Source organism: Magallana gigas, chromosome 4, assembly GCF_963853765.1.
Source record: "Magallana gigas chromosome 4, xbMagGiga1.1, whole genome shotgun sequence".
NCBI classification, from domain to species: Eukaryota; Metazoa; Mollusca; class Bivalvia; order Ostreida; family Ostreidae; genus Magallana; species Magallana gigas.
The window spans coordinates 38,561,374-38,584,787 of NC_088856.1; the positions used below are offsets into that span (position 1 = coordinate 38,561,374).

Consider the following 23,414-nt stretch of genomic DNA (forward strand, 5'->3'; position numbering starts at 1 on the left):
ATATTTAATTCACGTACAGACCAGGAGTCGCCATTTTCACATGTAAACAAACTGCACCACTTCACTTTACGGGGCTGGTGATCGATGTAGTTTACACGAATATAAAGAGGCAAGTAACGTGACGATATATGTAAAAATATGTCATAGAATCAGTTATTGATACAAAATGTGTTTGGAATTAAGAATAATTAGTTCAAAACTAGCGCCAGTGTTTGTACACTGTAAATTAAAACATTTAACAGGAACGAAAATGAGTTCCCCAGGCTTCCATCCGATTATTTTCAGACCGGGAGTCACAGACCTGTTCCGGCTATGTAAACCACCATTTTAAACATTACCAGAAAATACATAAAAGAACGTAAAATGATTATGACACATTTCGGGGGACCCTCGACTTAAACATTTCTTTTTTTTTCTTTTTTCTTTGAATGTGACAGCACACTGCCGATCACGACACTGAAATAGTTTGGGACATGACAGGATAATGAATATTTCAAAGGGGAGCTTCACAGTCCTACCGGAGCGAAAAAAAATGGAAATTATATTCAACTCTTCTAAATAATCTCCATGATACAATATTAATTTGAATGCAAACTTTAAATAATTTGAATAAAATTCTTTAATTTGCAGTGTATAACCTTTGTACATGTCGTTTGATGAAAAACCCAAAATACCTTTCCTTTAAAACATTCATTGAATTCGGCATATAAAGCTTTAAGAGTTATTGTTTCAATATAGATTATATGTAATAATAAATATGTTTCCATGGTGTTTTCATGACGTTGCCGTTGACATTTTGGTGATAGGCGACCTCCACTGTCGTCTCAAGTCATGGTCGGGGAGTATGCGATGCACATATCATCCGATATTTGTGACAGTGATGACATATGATGAAAAATACAGGTAGTATGTCTTTGTCAAACAGATTTGAAAAATGAATAGTAGTACAAACAATTTTGTTTCATTTTTGTTTGATTTGTTGATAATACATTTTAGTATTAAAATCTTGAAAAATACCCTGAATTAATTGTTTCTGAAGATCGGACAAGTTTAATTTGGATCGTCACGCTATAAAACTACAGTTCCTCATCAAAATAAATGTTATGGTGCATACAGTTTTGCGCTAGACTGAATAACCAACATTTTGAACAAAATCTATGCCACATTGTGTCATTTATTTATCAATCATTCATCGACCTTTTTTGCTTAAAAAAAATTAATTTCAGATTTTCATTTTTGAGTGAGATAATTTAGAACATTTTTACAAACCAAATGAACATGTCTCTGAGTATGAATAATATTATTCAAATATTTTTTGTCGTAAGACATATTTCTGTGTGTATCAGGACTGTCGTGCATTTTGAAAATACAAAACTGTTGAATGTTTTTCAAAAAAACTTTATTTTGATATCGTAATAGATATGCTACAATTTTACTCCAGAAAAGAAACACCATTCTCCACTGCCATGGACAAACTGACCAAAGCTTCCATGGGTTCTAATCCATACTTTTTCGCCTTTCTTCATTTTAATGTTTGCATGTGAGGTTGACATACCAAATCCGTCCCGACCCCTTCCACCAGAATAGTTTCTTGTTATCATTTCTCCATTCCGCACAATGTCGGTGACAAAATATTTACCCGCTGATGTTAATGTTGTCCACGTAAAGGAATAAATTCCATCGGACGGTGCTGTAAATATTCCGGAAGACTTATCGTAAGCGTTTCCTTCGTTTAGTGAAACCTTATCAAAGTTAACAGTTTCTTGGTTTTTCATGTTTTCCAAATTCTTTGTAATTGTGGATTGGAAAGCAATAGGATCTATTTCAAAATCATAAATACAACATTAAGATAATAATAAGAAATACAGTGTACTATAAAACACGAAATGGTATGAATTCGATTAAAGATTATTTTTTGAATGTTTTTGTTATAGTCATCATTAGGATTCTCAATCATATTAAAAGTTTCTATGGTGCAAATTATTATTCTAGTCGAAAGCTTGAATTACTTTTAAATTATAAATTTTTATTGACACGACAGCTGCAAAAATTCAGATCAGAAGTGACTTTTTGTCTTTGGCTTGGAAATTTTGTGCGTGAAATAAAAAAAAAATAATTGTAAAGTGCTGTAGGGTGATTTAAAACGAATAAATCTTGTTGCTTTAAATTTACTGCATTCAATTAAAACCTATTAGCATAATGAGAGGAGTATTACATGAAATTTTACAGCAATTTTGCAAGAGGAACTTTAGTGTTGGGGAAAAAAATCAAACTGTGATTCTTAAACTACACAGTTAAACGGGTCATGGAAAACCCTAATCATTAACTACACATCCTTAAATCATAACATAAAAATTGAACATCGATTCATGGTTTTTCGAACCTTTGTTATATAAAAAAAAATGTTTACTAAATGTATTCCGAACCTTTGCAGCCCAAATTTTCAAAACCCATTCCATTGCATATCGCTTTATAATTGTTGTATCTTGTCACCACTTGTTGAAGAGTTTCATGTGCAGTTCCCGCCGCAAGAAGAGCGAAGATCAAAAACAAATTGCAGATTCTGAAAATATAAAATATCATTAAAAATCACAAAAACTTGTAGTATAGGTATCCATGAAAGAGAGAAACGGATTGAGATAATACCTCGTCATATTTTTTATATTTCCTGACAAAAAAGCCCAGATATCGCTTGGCTTGGGCGGATTTTTTAAATGATAGCTCAAATCGCAATTTTATTATCAAATTACCAACTACTCACGCTATACAATAATTTGTTGGATATTATTGCCCTTATTTATATCAATCTTGTGAACATCGTTGGTGCACTGTCTAAATGAAAGAAACTTTATCAGCTACCATATTTTTATTCCTTTGGCAACCATTTTACATGTTCATTTCATCCAACTTTACTGACAACCAATATAAAAAGGATGATTGCTCTTCAATATTATCATATGTATAAAATTCATCTCTTCTTTTGGATCTTTATACTTTTTAACGAAGGTCCTTGTCTTTGCTTTAAATATACAAAAAGTCCTTGGTGAAATAAATTTAACATTTCATACATCCCAGAGCCTTGCACATCTACACACACAATTGTAAAATAACGTGACAATCTAAACTTAAAAAACAGATGATCGTTGACTATTATTTTATTTTCACTACATTATTTTTGTGTTACTCATTTTCAAAACCTTGTCAAGGTCGCTCAGACAAGATGATGTGATATGGGCTGATGATGCATATATTTGTTTCTCACATACACAAACGTGCAGACTTGAAAAATATGTTAAAATAACAAAGAAAAAATAGTATTTGTCATTTCTAAGAACATCAAGGAAGTACTAATTAAACAACTGCTAATTATGTTGAGACTGCCCTTGAAGTTTTTCATTATATATTCCTTTTGTAGGTTTTGGATTTGGATCACTTCTGGAACCTAATGGTCTAGAGTGTACGATCTGCTATGGGAATATACTTTTTTAGGATTCCTTTACACTTATACATGTATCAAAAAATGCATCATCTTGCGACTGTTTTCAAAGCTCTCTATTAAGAAGATTGCATTGTATTTCTTCTGAGAAAGATTTGAAAACTATTTGCATCAGCCCCATAATTAGTTTAAACAACAATACATCACGATATTTGCATTATAATATAACAAATTGTGTGTGAAATTGTAGTTCTGAGGTTGTTTTTCCAGATAGACATTTATTCGTAGATGGCAGTATGTACCCCTTCTTGAGGCCCATAATGTAATCCAGTACCTTTACTTTATTACTTTGATTAATAACACCTTAGCAGAGATTGCAATTTCGTTCTTGATTACGTCTGATAAATTCAGATCTGTCAAATTAAAACAAAACTGTTAGGGTTAAATGTGTACTTCTCATCTGGTGAATTGATTTGAGGGTATTGCTTTTAAAAAAGTGCCTTAACAAAAATTTTCTAATATCTAATTTCTTCTAATATTTAAAAAAAGCATAAAATTACCCATAGATGTATCATATAAACATTTAATGTCGCACGCTTTTTTTAACTTGTAAAGTATACGTGAATGTAGGTCTATTGTATCTGGTAACCAACTGGTGTTCCAGGTGAAGCGTCTGTCATGACACTGATCAATAACAAACATCTGATGTAAAAAAGTAGATATAATATAGATATTAGTATATACAGAGAGAGAGAGAGAGATAGAGAGAGAGAGAGAGAGAGAGAGAGAGAGAGAGAGTGATGTGCTGTCCTTTCCTTCAATTTCAATTCAGCCGTATGTCAACAACAACTGGAGCAAATCGGCTCCTATTAAGTGTCAATTTTTTTTCCTGAAAACAATCCATGTACTTCAAATTCTGTCAAAAATACTAAGAAAACATGTACTGCATTTTGCATGTCGATGCTTTGTATGTAAGTACCATACAAATATCTTTTTTGACAAAATGCTTGACATGTTTATTAGGAGATTCAATCAACTGAGACAAAATAAGAATGAAACTTTTACTTAAAAAAACTACTACTTCTTATACAAAACGATTGAAAAAAAACCGGGATATTGTTCTATCTTTTTAAAAACAGTAGATTCATTTAGTTTAACGATGTATTTTCAAAAAATTGAAAGAATGTTTGATTTAGAACGCTTTGCCTTACAATTGTGTACATCAAAATATTAACCGCATTCATAAAGACTACTAAATCTTTTATTAAAGACTTTTATTAATAATTGTAAACCTTCTTGGCCGAAAATTGGAAATGAAGTTTTGCAGTTTATGCGGTTTTATTTCATATGTCTCCGATTTGTTTTCACATTGTTCCCGTTGACAAGGTGGTAGACGATCATCATCGTCTCAATTATGGTAGATCCTGAGTCCGTGTTGTACATATATTGACTACCCCGTGTTTGCGACAGTGGTAAGACATATTATGAAACAAATACGTTAGGTCTTTTTCAAACATGTTTAAAAATAAATGGTTTGCTATGGTGGCATATCTCTGCCCCTTGTGTGCAAGTTATTTTTCTGTTGATTATGTCGACATGCAAGATAAAGATGTTGACATGCAACTAACTATGTTAACATGCAAGAAAACTGTGATCAAAAAAGAGTAATAAAAAATCTCAAATATCGCCAACATGTGACATCCAAGATGCAAGATACGCTACCTATTGATGTCAACATGCAACTTATTTATGTTAACATGCAATTTTTTTATGTCGACATGCAACTTAGTTATGTTAACATGCAAGATAAATTAGTTGACATGCAACATATTTATGTCGACATGCAACATATTTATGTCGACATGCAACTTAGTTAAGTTGACATGCAACTTAGTTAAGTTGACATACAATTTATAAGTTGCATGTCAACATATTTATCTCGCATGTCAACATAAATAAGTTGCATGTTGACATAAATAAGTTGCATGTCGACCTAAATAATTTGCATGTCAGCATATTTATCTTGCATGTAAACATAAATAAGTTGCATGTCGACATAAACAGATAGCATCAAGCATCTTGGATGTCACAGGTGGGCGATATTTGAGATTTTTTGAGATTTTGTGTAATTCTTATCTGATTGCAATTTTCTTGCATGACAAAATAGTTATGTTGCACGTTGACATAATTATCTTGCATGTCAACATATTTATCTTGCATGTCAACATATTTATTTTGCATGTCAACATATTTCATAAAAAAATAACTTGCACACAAGGGGCAGAGATATGCCACCATAGTTTGCAGAAAACAATTATTTTTTTTTAATCTCTTGATAATTGGGAAAAGCCCTGAATATGTTGTTACTGCAGATCGGGAAAAGATGATACTCATAAACATTTGAACGCTATTCAAATAATGAATACTAGAAATTATATTATAATTTCAATGATTTTAACATGAGTGAATAGAATTGACACGTCCTAATTGATTTTAATAGCTTTATACTTTTCTATAGCAATTGCTGACTCAAAATCGTCGGTTTCTACACCATATACCGTTGAATTTCATTCTGGTTTGCAACACTGTCTTTTTAATGAATAAAGATGAATAGAATGGGTGGACCGATAAGTAGAGATATGAATGGAATTCATCAGGTCGGAGAAGACTCATTTACATACCACACGGCTTTATATATCGCTAATGTTCTTACCAGTTGCGATAATAATGAACGATCAGAAATTAAATATGTTGATAATTCAACTTAGAGATAATATATTCGCATAAATTGTGGTTAATAGCACGTAAAGTCACGTCAACAACGCTTACCAAAAATTATATTACGTGAAAGGCGAGGATTATAAAAGGTTAAGCAAGTTCACATAAGGTAAACAGCATCACTTTATCATAGGGAAGGCATCCTTGACTTTCGCTTTTTTAGAATATAAGTGTGAGCGTAGCAGGTGAATGTATTTTGTCAAAATTTATTTTCATATGACAGAACAAAAAAATACTTCACTGCGTTTAATTTAATAAATACAAAACAATTGAATATTTTCAATGTGTTGCTTTATTTTGATGTTGCTATAGGTATACTACAATTTTATTCCAGAAAAACAACACCAATCATCACCATGGGCATAGTACCCCGAGATGTCCTTGGTTCTGATCCAGACTTTATCGCCTTTCTTCATTTTGATGTTAGCATGTGAGGTTGACATAGGCCATCCACTGTGACCCCTTCCATCAGAATTATTGTATGCAACTTTTTGGCCATTCTGCACAATTTCAGATACAAAATATTTTCCATGTTTTGTTAATATTGTCCATGTAAAAGAATAGATTCCATCAGACGGTGCTGTAAATACTCCGGATCTCTTATCGTATGCGTTTCCTTCGTTTAACGACACCTTATCAAAGACCACAGTCTCTTTCGCCTTCAGGTTTTCCAAATGCTTGGTAAGTGTAGATTGGAAAGCAATGTTATCAATTTTCGGTTCTAAAAAAAAAAAATCAAATATCATAAAAGAAAGCCAATGACATGAAAGTGATTAAAAATATTTACATTTTCAGTGTTTTTGTCTGTAATAACACTACAAATAAATTTTATATTGTACAGTCCAATTGATTCAAATGGCGTATTGTTTGGAGGGGGGGGGTGGGGGCAAGAGGGATTTTTATAATTAAAAGAAATGAAAATAGGATATGTATGTCAATATTATAATAGTTAATCGTACAATTGCTGAAAATATAATGAATCATTCTTAAATATTACAAGGTGATAATATCGGTTGGGATGTGATCAAATATACCTATCTAAATTTGACTACGTCCCAGCCAAAATTATCACCTCATAATATTCAAAGAATTATTTGATCTTTATTCCATAGACAACATCATAAAACTTTAAACATGAGTATATAACATTAGACTTTAGCACAGCTCTACATATCATTTATTTAAAGGTTCTTGGTAATTTGTGCATGGAATCTAGATACATGTATCAATAAAAATTTAAATATAAAACATTTTCCAAACCTTTGCAGTGCACTTTTTCAAAACCCAATCCACTGCATATCGCCTTGTAATTGTTGTATCTAGACACCACTTGTTGTGGAGTTTCATTTGCAGTTACCGCCACAAGAAGAATGAAGCTCATCAACAAATAGCAAATTCTGAACATGATATTTACAATTAAAATTACAAAACTTTAAGTGATTATTTTCATATGAGAGAGAGAGAGAGGGAGAGAGAGAGAGATTACCTTGCCATATTGTTATTCATTCCTGAGGGAAAACGAAACTCTGATAATCCTAGGCTTATGATGACTTTTATACAAAAGCTCAAACCACTTTTACTATCAAATTACAAGCACCTCACGCTAAACGATCATTTGATGGGTATGTTTTAAAAAAAATGCTCCTACTTGGATTAATTTTGTTGTCAACTATTCAGTCGAAATCAGCTCACACATTTCCATTTCACCCAACGTTTAGTTGGAAATACTACTACTACTATACAGAGAACAGTTGCCCTTTGCTAATCCAGTCATTATTTATCTCTTATTTTAATACCTTTTAATTGCTGATTAAGTGCGATGCTTTCGTATCAAGCATTCACTATGGTTAGCATTGAAACATTTTAAAGCCTTGCAAATATACACATACTCGTAAGAAAATATTATGTTAATTTTGACAAAAAAGTACCTCTGAAAGATGAAATTAATTACAAAATGATCGCTGTTATCCATCCCATACGAGAACATTTACTATAACAATTGATACTGCCAACGTCTTATAAAATTAATATGAAATAATGACTATATTGTAATGTAAAAAAATAAGCTCGGTTAACTTGCCAAGGTCTTCATTTTCCTCACACAGTTTCCTATAGCTATGTTATTTGGTTCTGTCGTACAACTTTAGGCCATCGTATACATATTTTTCTTACATTTCTTTTAATATAAAAAAATCTTATTACATAATTTAAAAATCAAACATCACATTTTAAGGCCTTGAAACCAAAGCGTTGTATCTGTTTACATACAATGTTACAGATCAAATAATTGTCATGAACCATAGTCAATAACAAACAAGGACGGTTAAAACACACACAGAGAGAGAGAGAGAGAGAGAGAGAGAGAGAGAGATAAAGAGGGGGGGTTCTGTGAGACAAGAAATAACACTGGCACTGCAAGGATAATTCGTCTTTAATTCGATTATAACACACCAGGCAAATATAAATTTGTTTATTAACTTCTTTGTGACCTTAAGCTCTTAAACGCATACAAAAACTAATCTATTAAGCGAAACTTGATTAAAATATTATATGTACAGTTTAAATCAATATTACGTATATACATATAACAGATGTACACATATAATCTAAGCCATGATCCACCTTGACCTTCACATTCGGTAAAAATGCCTTTATGTGTTAAGAGCAGCAGCGTATGTTTTTATAAGATGATCCTACAGTAGTATCTCAGGGAGTAACACTGAAATGAAGTCTCTTTAATATACTTAACCGAAATTTTATTAGGTATACATTACATTATCTACTAGTTATATGGACAACACATTAAGGGTCTAGTTTTCCCTAACTGTACAACGTAAAAGTATTCAAAATATTACAGAGTTTAGTTCTCTTCTTTGAGTATAAAGATGATGCCACCAAAATGTCTAAGATAAAATTTAACACAAAAATGGATAATTGGATTTTTAATCCCCTCCAGCTGTTTTCAATTATTAAAAAAAACAAAAGAAAACAAAAACAAAAACAAAACAAACCCGAAAATAACTAGAATTTTTTTTGTTTTCAACAAAGAGTAAGGGCTTTTCGACAGCCCCATTATCCCTAATTAGCCCCATTATCATCTCTAATCTATTTCAAATTTGTTTTAACGCCTTGGTGTAACCAGTTGCTTAGATAGGAACGTACGAGTAGTGAAATGCCAAAAGAAAGATAACTCCAGAACTTAACAAATAGCTACGCTAAGCCTTCTTATTTCCGGAAGAATATTTTCAAAAAATCTTTTTAAAGTAAGTATTCATTCCTCGGACACAAAACTTTGTATGCCCTCAGTATTCATGCTTTATATTCATAGAGCAAAGCGAAATAACTCTTTCTAAAAACAAAATTGAAATTTCAATCAGTTGTGATCTTTAGCCTTTCAAACCCCTATAAGTAGTCAAAAAGTGGCCCCTCGGACCATAATTTTAAGATTGTACTCTTTATTCTGAACAATAAACCGAAAAAAATTTGGAAATCAGAAAAAAACCAAAAACGTTACAGCTAAAGGGCTGTTTTGAACGTTGGCCCCTGCAGATCCCTAATTTTTTCAAATTGTGTACCCAAAACAGTTTCCGGTCTGCGCATTTTGTGTGTTATTATACTAGTGAAATATTGTAATGTTTATTTGAAAACTTTTTGAGAAAACTTGGAACGCATGATTTCAATTTAACATTGAAACTCCCATAGACGATTTTCATCAACTCATAAAACCGGAAGTACTCAATATTTTTTGTTGAGACTTAGAGCGTATGTTAACTACTCCTACCTAAACAATATTAAACCGTCAATTTAAATTTTGAAGGACATTTGAAATTTTTCGTTTTTTATCCCCCCCCCCCCTTTCTCAGGTTTGAGGTCTAATATCTCAAAAACGATCAGATATAAAAACACGTTTACACTGAGAACTTGACAAGATACATCTTGTTCTAAAATTTGATTGCTCTAACTCAAAAAGTAAGTAAGATATTGCGCTTCATTCAATTCTTAATAATATCCTTGTAAAAACCGGAAGTAACGGAACCGGAAGTCCAAAACCTTACATACGTGTGTCATCAACAATTGCTCTAAGAATGTTTCATAATTGTTTTAATATTCTTTTCCGTTTTCAAAATATCGCTGACACAAATCCTGTCGAGAATAATAATAAAAAAAGACGAAAACAATAGGTCTTTTCGACCGAAAGTCGAAAAGCCCTAAAAAAAAAAAAAACAAAACAAAAAACCAGAAAATAAAGACACATATGTTTTTAAAAATTGATTTGTGTTTCATTACGTTTTCATGTACTATTCTTGAGCTACCTCTAAAGTGAGGAAAAATACAAATGTTCAGTACTTGCTACCAATATGGTAATTATCTTTAAATAAATGATAAATGATTTTTTATTCGAATTTTACATTCACAGCGTATAATGTCTCTAGAAATAAAAGAAATGATATCAAAAAGCGTGTATGAATTTTAATTTAATTGCAATACGCCTCTGTATTTTAGGTTGACCAATGTTGATGAATATACATAATTAAGCATTTAAAAAATTGAATATTGACAAAATAAATTTTAATAAAAAATGATACAGTGTCTTTTGAAAGGTATTAATCTAAATGTTAGAAATATGTAATTCAATTTTTTGTAAGCAAACGTTATCAATTTTTTCAAAAATTTAGTATAAACATTAGTAGCTTTAAATGTTTAGCATAGTTATAATTTCTATTTTAGATTTAGTCCTGAAAATATTACAACTCTCCACCATAAAAATACTGCTCATGGATGCCATCAGCATGTATCCACACTTCATCATCTGTGTTCATTTTAATGTTAAAATGTGAAGATGACATAGCGTATCCAACCCGTCGTCCTCTTTCATCGGTATAGTTAAGTGCAATTGGTCGACCATTGAGCATAATGAGAGTGATGAAATTATTGACAGATCCACCACCTTTTGTCAATATCGTCCAAGAAAAAGAATATATTCAATCAGCCAGTACTATAAATATTCCGGAAGTGACATTGTACGCATTTCCTTCGTTTAATGAAACCTTATCAAAGATCACAATCTCGTTTTGGTTTTGGTGAGTGAAAATTGAAAAACAATGATGTTTGTTTTGACTGTGATCAATAAAAAAAAAACGTAAATACAAATTGTATTCGACATCACGATTTCAAAAGAACACTTGTATGTACATTTCTAAAATTTATATTACAGATGTGTTCTTACCTTTGCAGTGCACGTTTGAATACCCCAGTCCTTTAAAGGTTTACTTTGTGATCACGCCGACCAAAAAGTACGGGAAATGTTAACTATGACCTCACAAAAAGCAACAAGTCGTCATAAATGCTAAAAAATAAAGTAAATCCCGATTGTTATGGGTACGAAAACATTAAACTAGATTAAAAATTAGTAAATTACCTATGCGTGCAACATTGTAGTCAAATACATGTCCAACAACGATAAATATAAACAACTGACTGATCGTGGTGCACTTGTCGATGTGACGTCATGCTGTAAATTTTGACGCATATTTTGTGTGTAGGAAGGCAGATCAATCAATTTTTTTAACATTGAAAAATGCTTTTTATAAGTGAACAGAAAACAATCTTAAAACAATAACCATACCAATAAATCCTACATATTATGCTTGTTTTGAATCGGCATGTGATTATTTTTTAGAGCTTGTATTATTTCTTTTCTAGAGTGTTAACTGTACAAATTTGTTGTGTTTGACATCGGAAAGCCTATATGAATCCGCTTGTTACAAGGGCATACACTAAACAGATCATTACGATCTTTTGGATATAAATTAAGGGAATGCTTAATTCATTAAAAAGTGCTGCTGCTTTGATGAAATCTATAGAATAAATTATCAAATACGTTAAATATTAAGTGAAGGTCATATAAATTCCAACCGGAGCTCTTTTCTGTGATATTCATTCTAATAAATGAAAACTCAATACAAAGTAGCAGCCCCCTGCGAGATGATCATGAACAATTCATGATTTTTCCTTGAATGATTCATGAATTATATTCATGAAATGTTCATGAAAAGTTAATGTGGATCCCATGAACTTATTTTAAAGTCATGAATTTTTGTTCATGAAAAAATGTTGATGAATATTCATGAACATACTTTTTCATGAATAATTCATGAACAGTTATATTCATGAAGCTTCATCATTTGATGAATGTCCAATAATAAGTTCATCGGATCTTCATGAACTGTTCATGAATAAGTTAAATGAATCTTCATGAACTGTACATGAATATCATTATGAATTTCATTCATGAATAATTCAAAAATAAAATTCATGAACTATTCATGAAAATTCGTACCTTCTTCATTTTGTATATCAAAAGGTAAAATCTCCTAAAAAAAATCAAATATAAAATACTTTATTATAATAAAATGAAGAATAATGAGACAATGTCTTAAGTTTCACATACTTCTTATGTACTGACTATCACTTTAAATAATCAGCAAGTTTAATAAAGTTGTTTTAAAAAACAACAGATAAAAGTATCAATACTAACTCATTAGCTTTAAAGGAATGTTACCATATAAGAATTGAAATACCAATATGCAATGATTTGAAATATAAGCGACATTAGAATATGATTACTAGTTGATAACTATCAATATGTTCTCAATGAAATCTTCCTTTGTTGCATCTTCCTTGCCTCTGCTCATGTCGATTTCACTTGTATTCCATATATTGCAATTGCAATTGCAATTACAAGGGTAACTTAGACAAAAAATTTAAAAAATCGGTTAATTCTAAGTACGCCTTAACAAAATCCGAATGATTCTGAAAACGAATTAACAAAAACATTTACGATTTCAAGAACGACTTAACAAAAAATCCGAACGTGTCACAGTAAGATTTAACAAAAATCGATTATTTTTGGTACGAGTTAATTTCGCTTTTAACTATATGCTATTTTTTAAACCTAGAATGCGGAATCAAAATTTCCAGAAAAATAAGTTTTGAATCCCCAATATCTCTGCAATGCATCGTCCGATTTTAAAACAGCTTTCAGGTTTGAATTCACCATGGCAAATGTTATAACACTGTAGTATTGTCTTATTTTGTTAAAAAAAATAAAAATTTCCAAAAATTGGAACTACTTCCGGTTTTGAGCAAAATTGATGAATACAATTTTAAACCCCCCAGTACACCATAGAATTGATACATCTTTCATCAGTAAAAATTTCAAAGTGATATCTTTAAAGTTTATGAAGATTTTCTCCGGACAAAATCACCTTTTTTAAAAATAAAAAATGGCCGTCAAATTTGAAGTGAAGTGACTTAAATGCTGAAACATTACCATTGTTGAGGCACAGTAAATTTAAAAAACTCTGAAAATTTCATTGAAATCGGATGGAAAATTTTTGAGATAAAAAGCCGAGAAGGAGTCAGAAAAAAATAAAAAAATAAAATTATAATAAAAAGAAACTGAAGCAAAATAAGAGGGTCTTCCGTTGGAAATTATAGGGAAAAAGAAACCGAAGAAAAATATGAAGGGTCTTCCGCTGAAGACGGAAGACTCTAATAAGTAATAAGGAATCATTCATTAAATATTGTGAGGGATAATTTCAGTCGGAGCGTATTCAAATCTATCATAAAACTCTTTGTCTTTTATAGGATTTGACCGCGCCACAACCAAATATATTACCTTATAATACTCAAAGAATGACTTCTTTTTCCATAACTACTCAAAATCCCTTATATTAAGTGACTTTTTCAATCTACGATCTCGCTGTTATGTATCATATCGCGAGAATATAAAATCGCGAACGCAGAACATTTATTCCGTTCGTACGACAGTTTTGTTCGTACAATTAGCATCTAGCTATCCTAACGAAAAAAAAAATTCAAACTTTATAACTTCTATCTTTATAACGACTTTTGATGTCGTTCTTCCGAGTGAGTATCACTTACTTAAAACTAATCATTTCGTGCATTCGATATACTGTAGGTTAGAATTGATTTATGTCGTTTGTTATCTTATCAAAAGAACCTAATATTTCCTACATACGACATAATATATCGTTTCTACGACTAAGTATACCGTATACATACGACACACTTTTTCTTGTTTAAGAATTAAATAAAAGTGGATAGATACTTGTTTATGTATTTAAATTTTATTGCTTACTATGCCAGAAATCTAAAATTGATTAAAAAAAAAAGAAAAAATTGTTTACATAAGAAAAACTATAGCATTTAGATATATCACTTAGAGAAAAATAGAAAAGAGTTATTTCCCTTTGTTATTATTGAATTATGTCGAATATAATGATGAAAAACGCTTATAAAATATCTCCAAGTAAACAATAATTTGAGTTTTTGATGTGCACCTATAATAACTTAGAAATTACAATTCTACTTGCAAGAGTTTTAATGAATTCATGGTTTATGTAAAATGTATGACGTCACAGGAGGGTGGATTTACTTTAAAAGTATAATTATATTCTCCGCGGACATGAATTCGACAGCTAATACAGCTTCGAGAGGCAGTATCCTGAATTTTAAAATCAATTCAAAAGTGTTATCTAATTGCCAAAGTTTTGAATTGAATGAGACAAACAGATAAGAACATCTTTTTAACACATGTCGTCTGGTTGTAGAGAGCGTGCATGTTGCACAGTTTTATTTCCTTTCCATTTAAATGGTTAGTTACCTGTAAACACATTTTTAAAGTTTTGTAAGTTCGAATGAATAAGCTGACAATATAATGCTTGTTCAGGTTTGTTTCTTGATAAAATGCACCCTTATCTCTTCTGGTTATCTCTCCACTCCATATATAGGAGATAAGTAAACAGGGGATTGGTAGTTTAAAGAAATTATCGATTTCCATTACACTGAGTTTTCCTTATTCAGTTTATTCTTTATAAGCTTTCTTGGTGTGTTTTACCGAACGTTATCACTTTAGGTAAGTAAGATGAATATCGTCATTTTGATTAAAGGTGTCAAGATTAAATTTAATGTAGCACAATGAATTTGTTAAATCAATATTATTCACGATCAACCATATTTTGAATTCAAATCGAAAGTCATACGTAACGAATGAAACCGACTATCTTTTAGATTTTAGTCGCCAGATAAATATTCATTTTAAAGGTATACCTAATAAAAAGGGGGCTATAAAAGAATAAACATCAAAACACTCCTTTGGAATGTAATTTATCAAGCATTGATAAAATTAAAATGGATAGCTGTACTCATGCAAGGCTTCTATTCACATTCTTTCTTGATTGGTAGTGAATAAGATCTTGCATTACTGATTAGTGAAACAAATAATGAAATCTCACTTTTTAGATTGTTTGTTTTTTGTGAGTTTGTTTATACAATATTCTAAAGTCAAAATTCTACATTGATGGATACTTACTTGTATCCTGAATAAATAGATAAATGAATGTTTGTTTTACATTTGGAAATATTTAAAAAAAAAAGGTGTAGGTCAGACCAACCAGGAAGGTTTTATCTTATCTACTGCATTTTTCTAACCACTTGTAGTCGAGGGAATCCTTTTTCTCATTTACAAACAAATCTCTTAAAAAAGAAAAACGGAATGAGGGACATATCACATCGTAATAATAGTACTATCGAAGTCTATCTTCAGTAATCATAAATAAAAATCGGCAGCCATTGTCGATGGAAATTTCACTATTTAGTACAATGTTGTCTGTCTGTTGTCTTTCTGTCTGTCTCTCTCTCTCTCTCTCTCTCTGTGTCTCCGTCTCTCTGTCTCTGTCTCTCTCTCTCTCTCTCTCTCTCTCTCTCTCTGGTCAGTACGATTGACTTTATGAACTTTATAACTGTTCACTGGATAATTCAAAATAAATAAGCGTTTCTTCCTTTGTTTTTGTATAATATATATCAAATACATAATGAGCAAGTATTTAATTGAATTAATATACATCAAAACAAATCAATGAAAATTATATCCATGAATGTGGTTACATGAACATTATAGCAATCCAAGTTTGACAACTCAAACCCTGTGTAAACACAACTTTAATTTAAAGTAAATATATTTCAATGTAAGCAGACTTTTTTCGAGTCAAACCTGTATATTTATTTTGGGATTCGTTTTATATTTTAAACTAGTTTAAAGGTATCAATAAGATATAAACTTTGAAATATTGTTATTGCAATACTTGAATAATAGACCGATTTAATTGAAATATTGTCGAAAATTGAACCGCTTAAAACAAGTCTACAACTGTACACCGGTAGAAATGTTCATGAAGCTTTTTAACGTATATATACAAGATTTATCTTGGGACACATCTTCGTCCTAAGTTAACAGTACAAGAAGAGGCTAGGGAATGGACACTCTACACCTGACAGAGTTCTTTACTTGGATTTGTGTGTTTTGTTAAAGTTTTGTAGATACGTAAATGTATAAATAAACGGTAGAAAAAGTGAACTTGAGTTACGTTTCATGAAATGAGGAAGGCGTTATGCTACCAAATGTATACAACCGCTTGATCAGCTTTACATTTGCAATTTTAGTAAATGTAATTTATATAAAATTTGAATAAACAATAAAATCACTAATATCTAGTATTTTGTATCATCGCATTAAAAGGGCCTACTATCTTTTAAATACAAATATTCCAATTTTACAGTATCTTGGTGATAAAACTACAATTCAATTTAGTATTCTACAATCCAAAAAATTCACGTATTGCCGGGACGCAAGCTAAGGGGATTTGTATAAAAACAAATGCACTTACATGCATAAGCATAATTAAAACAAATGCAACGCACATAATTATATCAATATTCATTTATTTAATCGTACAATTGCTACAAATTATAAAAAAAAAACAACAACATATAGACACGATCTCGTTGTGAGCAACGAGGAGGTCTTCCGTCTGATTTTAGAATTTCAGATAAATGTTCGATCTTGATATTGTTGTTTAACAGCTAAACATGTTTTAGAATAGAAAAACGGGGTCTACATTCGAAGGGCCAGATACTATTTTGTTTCAGTTGTAAGAGCTTTGTTCAACAAGTGTTAAGAAATTCCTCACCGTTCTTGAGATATCTGAGAAAAAAAAAACGTAGGGGCCAGTCCCATTTCTACTTATTGGAGCCACTGAACCAAATTTTGAAGGTTTCATGATAAAGCTTGTAAGATAAACATATTTGCTTCTATAATCTATTACAAAATATACCTCGGTAAAGAGCTAAAGGAAAGACTTTAGAGCCCTCTATGTCCCTAATATTAGGGGTCAGTCCCTTTTTCGTGGTATCAAATGAAAGGTTTTTTAAAGACACTTTGTTCAACAACAACAAATTCGTTACCGTTCTTGAGAAATCTGAGAATAAACGTTCTAGGGACCGGTCCCTTATCTATCTCCTTATTGGGGCCACTGAATCAAATTTTGTAGGTTGCATGTTGAGTACATCATTTTGAGCCTCTTTTCTTCTGAAGTGCATTTCAAAATATTTTACCTTTTTGAAATATAGGTGATCTAGGTGATAAAAAGTTTGGACTTTTGACCTCTAAAAACCCCTAATTACGTAACACATAAAACAATCGTTATACTGTATGACCTCATAACTGTAAGATAAGCATATTTGCTTCAATAATTTATTACAAAATATCTCACGGTGATGAGCTATAGAAAAAAAAATCTTAAGAGCCCTCTAGCTCCCTAATATTAGGGGCCAGCTCTTTTTTCTTTGTATCAAATAAAAGGTTACTTAATTCTTAAGACATTTTGTTCAACAATTGTTTAGAAACTCGTTACCGTTTTTAAGATATCTGACAAAAAAGTTTTAAGGGCCGGTCCCTCATCTCCTTATTGGGGCCGCTGAACCAAATTTTGAAGGTTGCATGTTGTTAAATACATCATTTTGAGCATTTTTTCTTCTATAGTGCATTTAAAAATACTTCTCCTTCTTGAGATATAGATGATCAAAGTTTTGGAATTTTGACCCCTAAAACGTAACACATGAAACACATGAATAAATCGTTTTACTGTTGGGCTTCATAACTGTAGGATAAACATATTTGCTTCTATAATTTATTACCAATTATCCCTCGGTAAAGGGCTATGGATAAAAGACTTTAGAGTCATCTAGGTCCTTAATGTTAGGGACCATCCCTTTTTTTTTGGTATCAAATAAAAGGCCGTGTGAATTTAAACGTTTTTACATTACATGTTTAACATAATATTTTCCAGAATAGAGATAAAGAAAGAAAAGAACGAAAATTCACGACGATTTTTTAATCTCAATTTTCGAACCCTAGCAAGCTTTAGCGTTAGTAGTGCTAGACATATATAACAACAATCATGCAAAACTTCAATCTTTCCTCTACCAACCTAAATATCTCTTATAATTTAGGAGAACGTCCGCAGACAAAATACCAATATAAAAATTAGAGAAATCTCAATATCTCAAAAACGGATATAACGGTATCAATGTGAAAAATTTTCTATCAATTTCACACCAAAATATATTATATCTGAAAATTTGATGGAGATCAGCCGAGCCGTTTCAAAGAAATCGCGTGCACAAAAAACGGAAGAAAAAAAAAATAACTAGAGCAAAGTTCGTTGCAAAGCAGCGAGTGGGTCTTCCGTTAATGTCGAGAGTAAAGCTAGTTGTGCCTGTAAGAAGAAGAGTTCTTAAACCAATTACAAGGGTAACTTAGACAAACAATTTAAAAAATCGGTTAATTCTTAGTACGCCTTAACAAAATCCGAATGATTCTGAGAACGAATTAACAAAAACATTTACGATTTCAAGAACGACTTAACAAAAAATCCGAACGTGTCACAGTAAGATTTAACAAGAATCGATTATTTTTGGTAAGAGTTAATTTCGCTTTTAACTATATGCTATTTTTTATAGCATAGCATTCTAGAATGCGGAATCAAAATTTCCAGAAAAATAAGTTTTGAATCCCTAATATCTCTGCAATGCATCGTCCGATTTTAAAACAGCTTTCAGGTTTGAATTCACCATGGCAAATGTTATAACATTGTAGTATTGTCTTATTTTGTTAAAAAAAATAAAAATTTCCAAAAATTGGAACTACTTCCGGTTTTGAGCAAAATTGATGAATACAATTTTAAACCCCCCAGTACACCATAGAATTGATATATCTTTCATCAGTAAAAATTTCAAAGTGATATCTTTAAAGTTTATGAAGATTTTCTCCGGACAAAATCACCTTTTTTAATAATAAAATATGGCCGTCAAATTTAAAGTGAAGTGACTTAAATGCTGAAACGTTACCATCGTTGAGGCACGGTAAATTTAAAAAACTCTGAAAATTTCATTGAAATCGGATGGAAAATTTTTGAGATAAAAAGCCGAGAAGGAGTCAGAAAAAAATAAAAAATAAAATTATAATAAAAAGAAACTGAAGCAAAATAAGAGGGTCTTCCGTTGGAAATTATAGGGAAAAAGAAACCGAAGAATAATATGAAGGGTCTTCCGCTGAAGACGGAAGACTCTAATAAGTAATAAGGAATCATTCATTAAATATTGTGAGGGATAATTTCAGTCGGAGCGTATTCAAATCTATCATAAAACTCTTTGTCTGTTATAGGATTTGACCGCGCCACAACCAAATATATTACCTTATAATACTCAAAGAATGACTTCTTTTTCCATAACTACTCAAAATCCCTTATATTAAGTGACTTTTTCAATCTACGATCTCGCTGTTATGTATCATATCGCGAGAATATAAAATCGCGAACGCAGAACATTTATTCCGTTCGTACGACAGTTTTGTTCGTACAATTAGCATCTAGCTATCCTAACGAAAAAAAAAAATTCAAACTTTATAACTTCTATCTTTATAACGACTTTTGATGTCGTTCTTCCGAGTGAGTATCACTTACTTAAAACTTATCATCTCGTGCATTCGATATACTGTAGGTTAGAATTGATTTATGTCGTTTGTTATCTTATCAAAGCAACCTAATATTTCCTACATACGACATAATATATCGTTTCTACGACTAAGTATACCGTATACATACGACATGTTACCTAATGAATAGGAACTAAAATTTCGTAGATACATGTACTACTCAGGAAATCTTGTACATACAACATATTATCTCGTACGTACAACATACTTTCTCGACTTTGTATCTTTTAAATACTTTTATTAGCAACAATTTGTTTTCAGTGGCAACGAAACGATTCATTTCATTAACACATGGTTTAAAAAAAAATATTGTCATGATATTCATACACCGGAAAGACGTTGGAACTTAACTTTGGACAGGATATACATTTTAGAGTGTTTTATTGGTTGGTTGTTTAATATTTTTGGAGGGGGTGTTTTATAAAGATGTAGTTGAAAAATAAACAACAAATTTATATCAATACTCAATGGAACCTTTATGTTCCGATTGCATTTAGAGTTATGTTTATATTATTCTTGTTTATATGCGTATCTCTTCTAAGAATTGCTTGTTCATGAAAGTTGCCGGATAAAACCATTCGTTCAGGGTTCTCAATTACTTAAAATGTCTTGGCGCCATAACTTCAATTTTATTTTAAGTGCATCAATGCGACATTTTGTTTTGTTATGTGTCAAATTGTTTTTTTTTATAGGAAATATCAAACAACATCAACAACAAACAAACAACAACAATAAACCCAGTTGCATTTCAAATATGGACGATTCAGATGAAAATATAAGTAAAAAAGAAGAAGATGAGGATAAACTCAGACAACCGTTGGGTTGTTAGTTTTAATTATATCATCTAAGAACATATTTTCCTTTAAAAATAGTAATAAAATAGAAAACTTTATGAAATCAAATTAAACCTTTAGAAAATTGACCCCTGATGATACCATTTGTAGAGAGTGTCGGTTATTTAAAGCCTGTTTATTTAAATTTGGGCACTGTTAAAATAAAGGATTTAGCCAATTTACATATAAGTTAAGTTACTTGTAAGTATGTCACTCTACAAAATATGTTGAAAACAGTCACATTGATTTTTTTTTTTGAACTAAAATACGTTCAACCATGTATTGCAGCTTCTCCTTCGACAGAATTAGACTCGGATAGTAACCCATCTCCAAAACCAACCACCCCACCACCACCACCTCCACCTGCAAATAACCAAACCTGATCAGTCAACTAACAAACAAGTGGCAGTCAACTGGTTAAGACAGAGATATTGCGATTACACGATTTTCTTTATGTTTGAAATTGATTCACTATGATTTTCTATAATGCTTACATGTATTTTTATTAATAAACGATTTTGACTAGTAAACATTATTTTGTTTATCATTTTTGCATTCCCGGTTTGAAAAGAAAAACAACAAACGAATCAAGTATTCTGAACACGACAAACATTTTTGCAATCTTTTGAAACGTGTTTTGACTTTAAAAATGGTGATATATGTTTATGTCAAGTTCAAACAAAATCGAACTCGAATATATTTTAAACATCGTCAAAGGAGGGTTCAGCTCCAGCGCTCTGCCTGCGTTTGATTTGTTATCTTGACTCTGTAAATTTTGTTTGTCTTTATTCTACCTAGTCTTAATTGTATGCCTTGGGTGTTTAGACTCGATTCATTCACTTATATTTGTCCTCTGTTTAGCCGTGGATTTTCCAAAAGTAAACACTCCATTGACAATGTTTCTTTTACCTTGTGCACAGCCTTATTCCCTTATTTTCATTCATTTTACCATCTCGGTGATGGCAGACAACATGGCAGCATCGAATGTGAAAATTGGCGGCTAGCTATTGATCGACCAATCAACGCGCGCGTAGCTAACATTGAAACAAAAGTAAAAGCAGAAACAAACACTGAACAGCAAAACGTTACGGAAAATTCTTCAATCTACATGATTCAACATCAAGCGGTTTAGATACTCAAATCCAAGTTGACTGATATTTGAACGTAGGAAAAAAGAATATAGCATAACAAAGGAACAGACAGATTGGTGTTCAGGTAATACGTGGGGTCGGGGGGGGGGGGGGGGGGTCATTATGAAGCATCATGCGATTAACGTTGATCTTATTTTCGTAATAATAAACATTTTTATCGAGACTATCTTAGAATAAAACTTAAATCCGAAAATATTAATTAGATATATTTTTTCTCTATACAAATATACAAAATTATAAAATCAATTCATTATAATTGACAGTCTTAAAGTTGTGCTGAATGTGTATGAAATTGTATATGTCTTATTTCTGGTAAAGCTTTGGCAAGCTCAGGAAGTAAAAAAAAAAGAGAAAAAAGAAATGTTTGTGGTAAACTTCTGGCAAATTTTTAGGAGTTTGCCAAAAGTTTGCCACTACTGGCGAAGAAGCTGCAAACATAATTGGGTGTCTGGAAAACTTCTGGCAAAATATAAGAGGTTTACCAGAAGTTTGCTACTTCTGGCAAAGATCGGCAAACAAGTTCTAAGGTTTTCTGGTAAACTAATCAGTTTGCCAAAATTTTGCGGCAAGTCTCCTGCAAATTTGCCGCAAACAATTCATTTTGGTAAGGGTAAAAGACTGTAGAAGGAAGGAAGAGCCAAAACCTTCCATAATTCCAAGAATCAGAGTAAGCTTATATGTAAATGTGATTTATTTATGCAGTAAAAAGATAAACTTTTAAGATGTAAAGCAACTCTTTTCATTTGATATTGCATCATTCTACCTACTTTTGGCTCTGTCAACATAAGAAGCAACGACAGATAATTCTTATTTTTTTTATAAATTTGATATGATAACATGACTTAAATTACATGCATGTGAAAACTTAAAAAGTTGAGTCCTTATGCCTATCACTTTTTTACCAACAGACAGCAGTTCATTATGCATACAAGCATGCTATAGAAGATGGTTCGGAAGAATGGGTGACCAAAATGGCAGACAAAAAATGTAGTAAAACGATTTTTTTTTCATATCTACATTAATAAGTTCTTAAAAATTCAAACCATCCATGTCAGTGCTTACTCTTTCACAAACAATGCCATTTAAATGTAAAGAATGTTAAAGACTGTTATCTATAATAATAATGTTAATTTCTTATTTACATATATAATTATATCTATAACAAAACTTAAGTAATTTTTATTTTTAATTGTTGGAGTATTACATTGGGAAAATCTTGAATTGACACAATTATATAAATTCTTAAAGGGTCTCATCTGATGAAAATAAGGAGACAACCGAAGCGATAAGGCGCTTTG

The 23,414-nt window shown here is 31.3% G+C and overlaps 2 long non-coding RNA genes across 2 annotated transcripts in view; both read left to right on the top strand.

The window, feature by feature from the left end:
* The window catches only part of LOC117683041 (uncharacterized), a 139,097-nt gene that overhangs the window by 71,310 nt on the left and 44,373 nt on the right, over window positions 1-23,414 (top strand). The window lies entirely within an intron of this gene.
* Window positions 15,003-21,447, top strand: LOC136274640 (uncharacterized). Its single transcript, XR_010713085.1, has 3 exons — window positions 15,003-15,155; window positions 20,825-20,956; window positions 21,254-21,447. It is a non-coding gene; the product is annotated as an uncharacterized lncRNA (long non-coding RNA).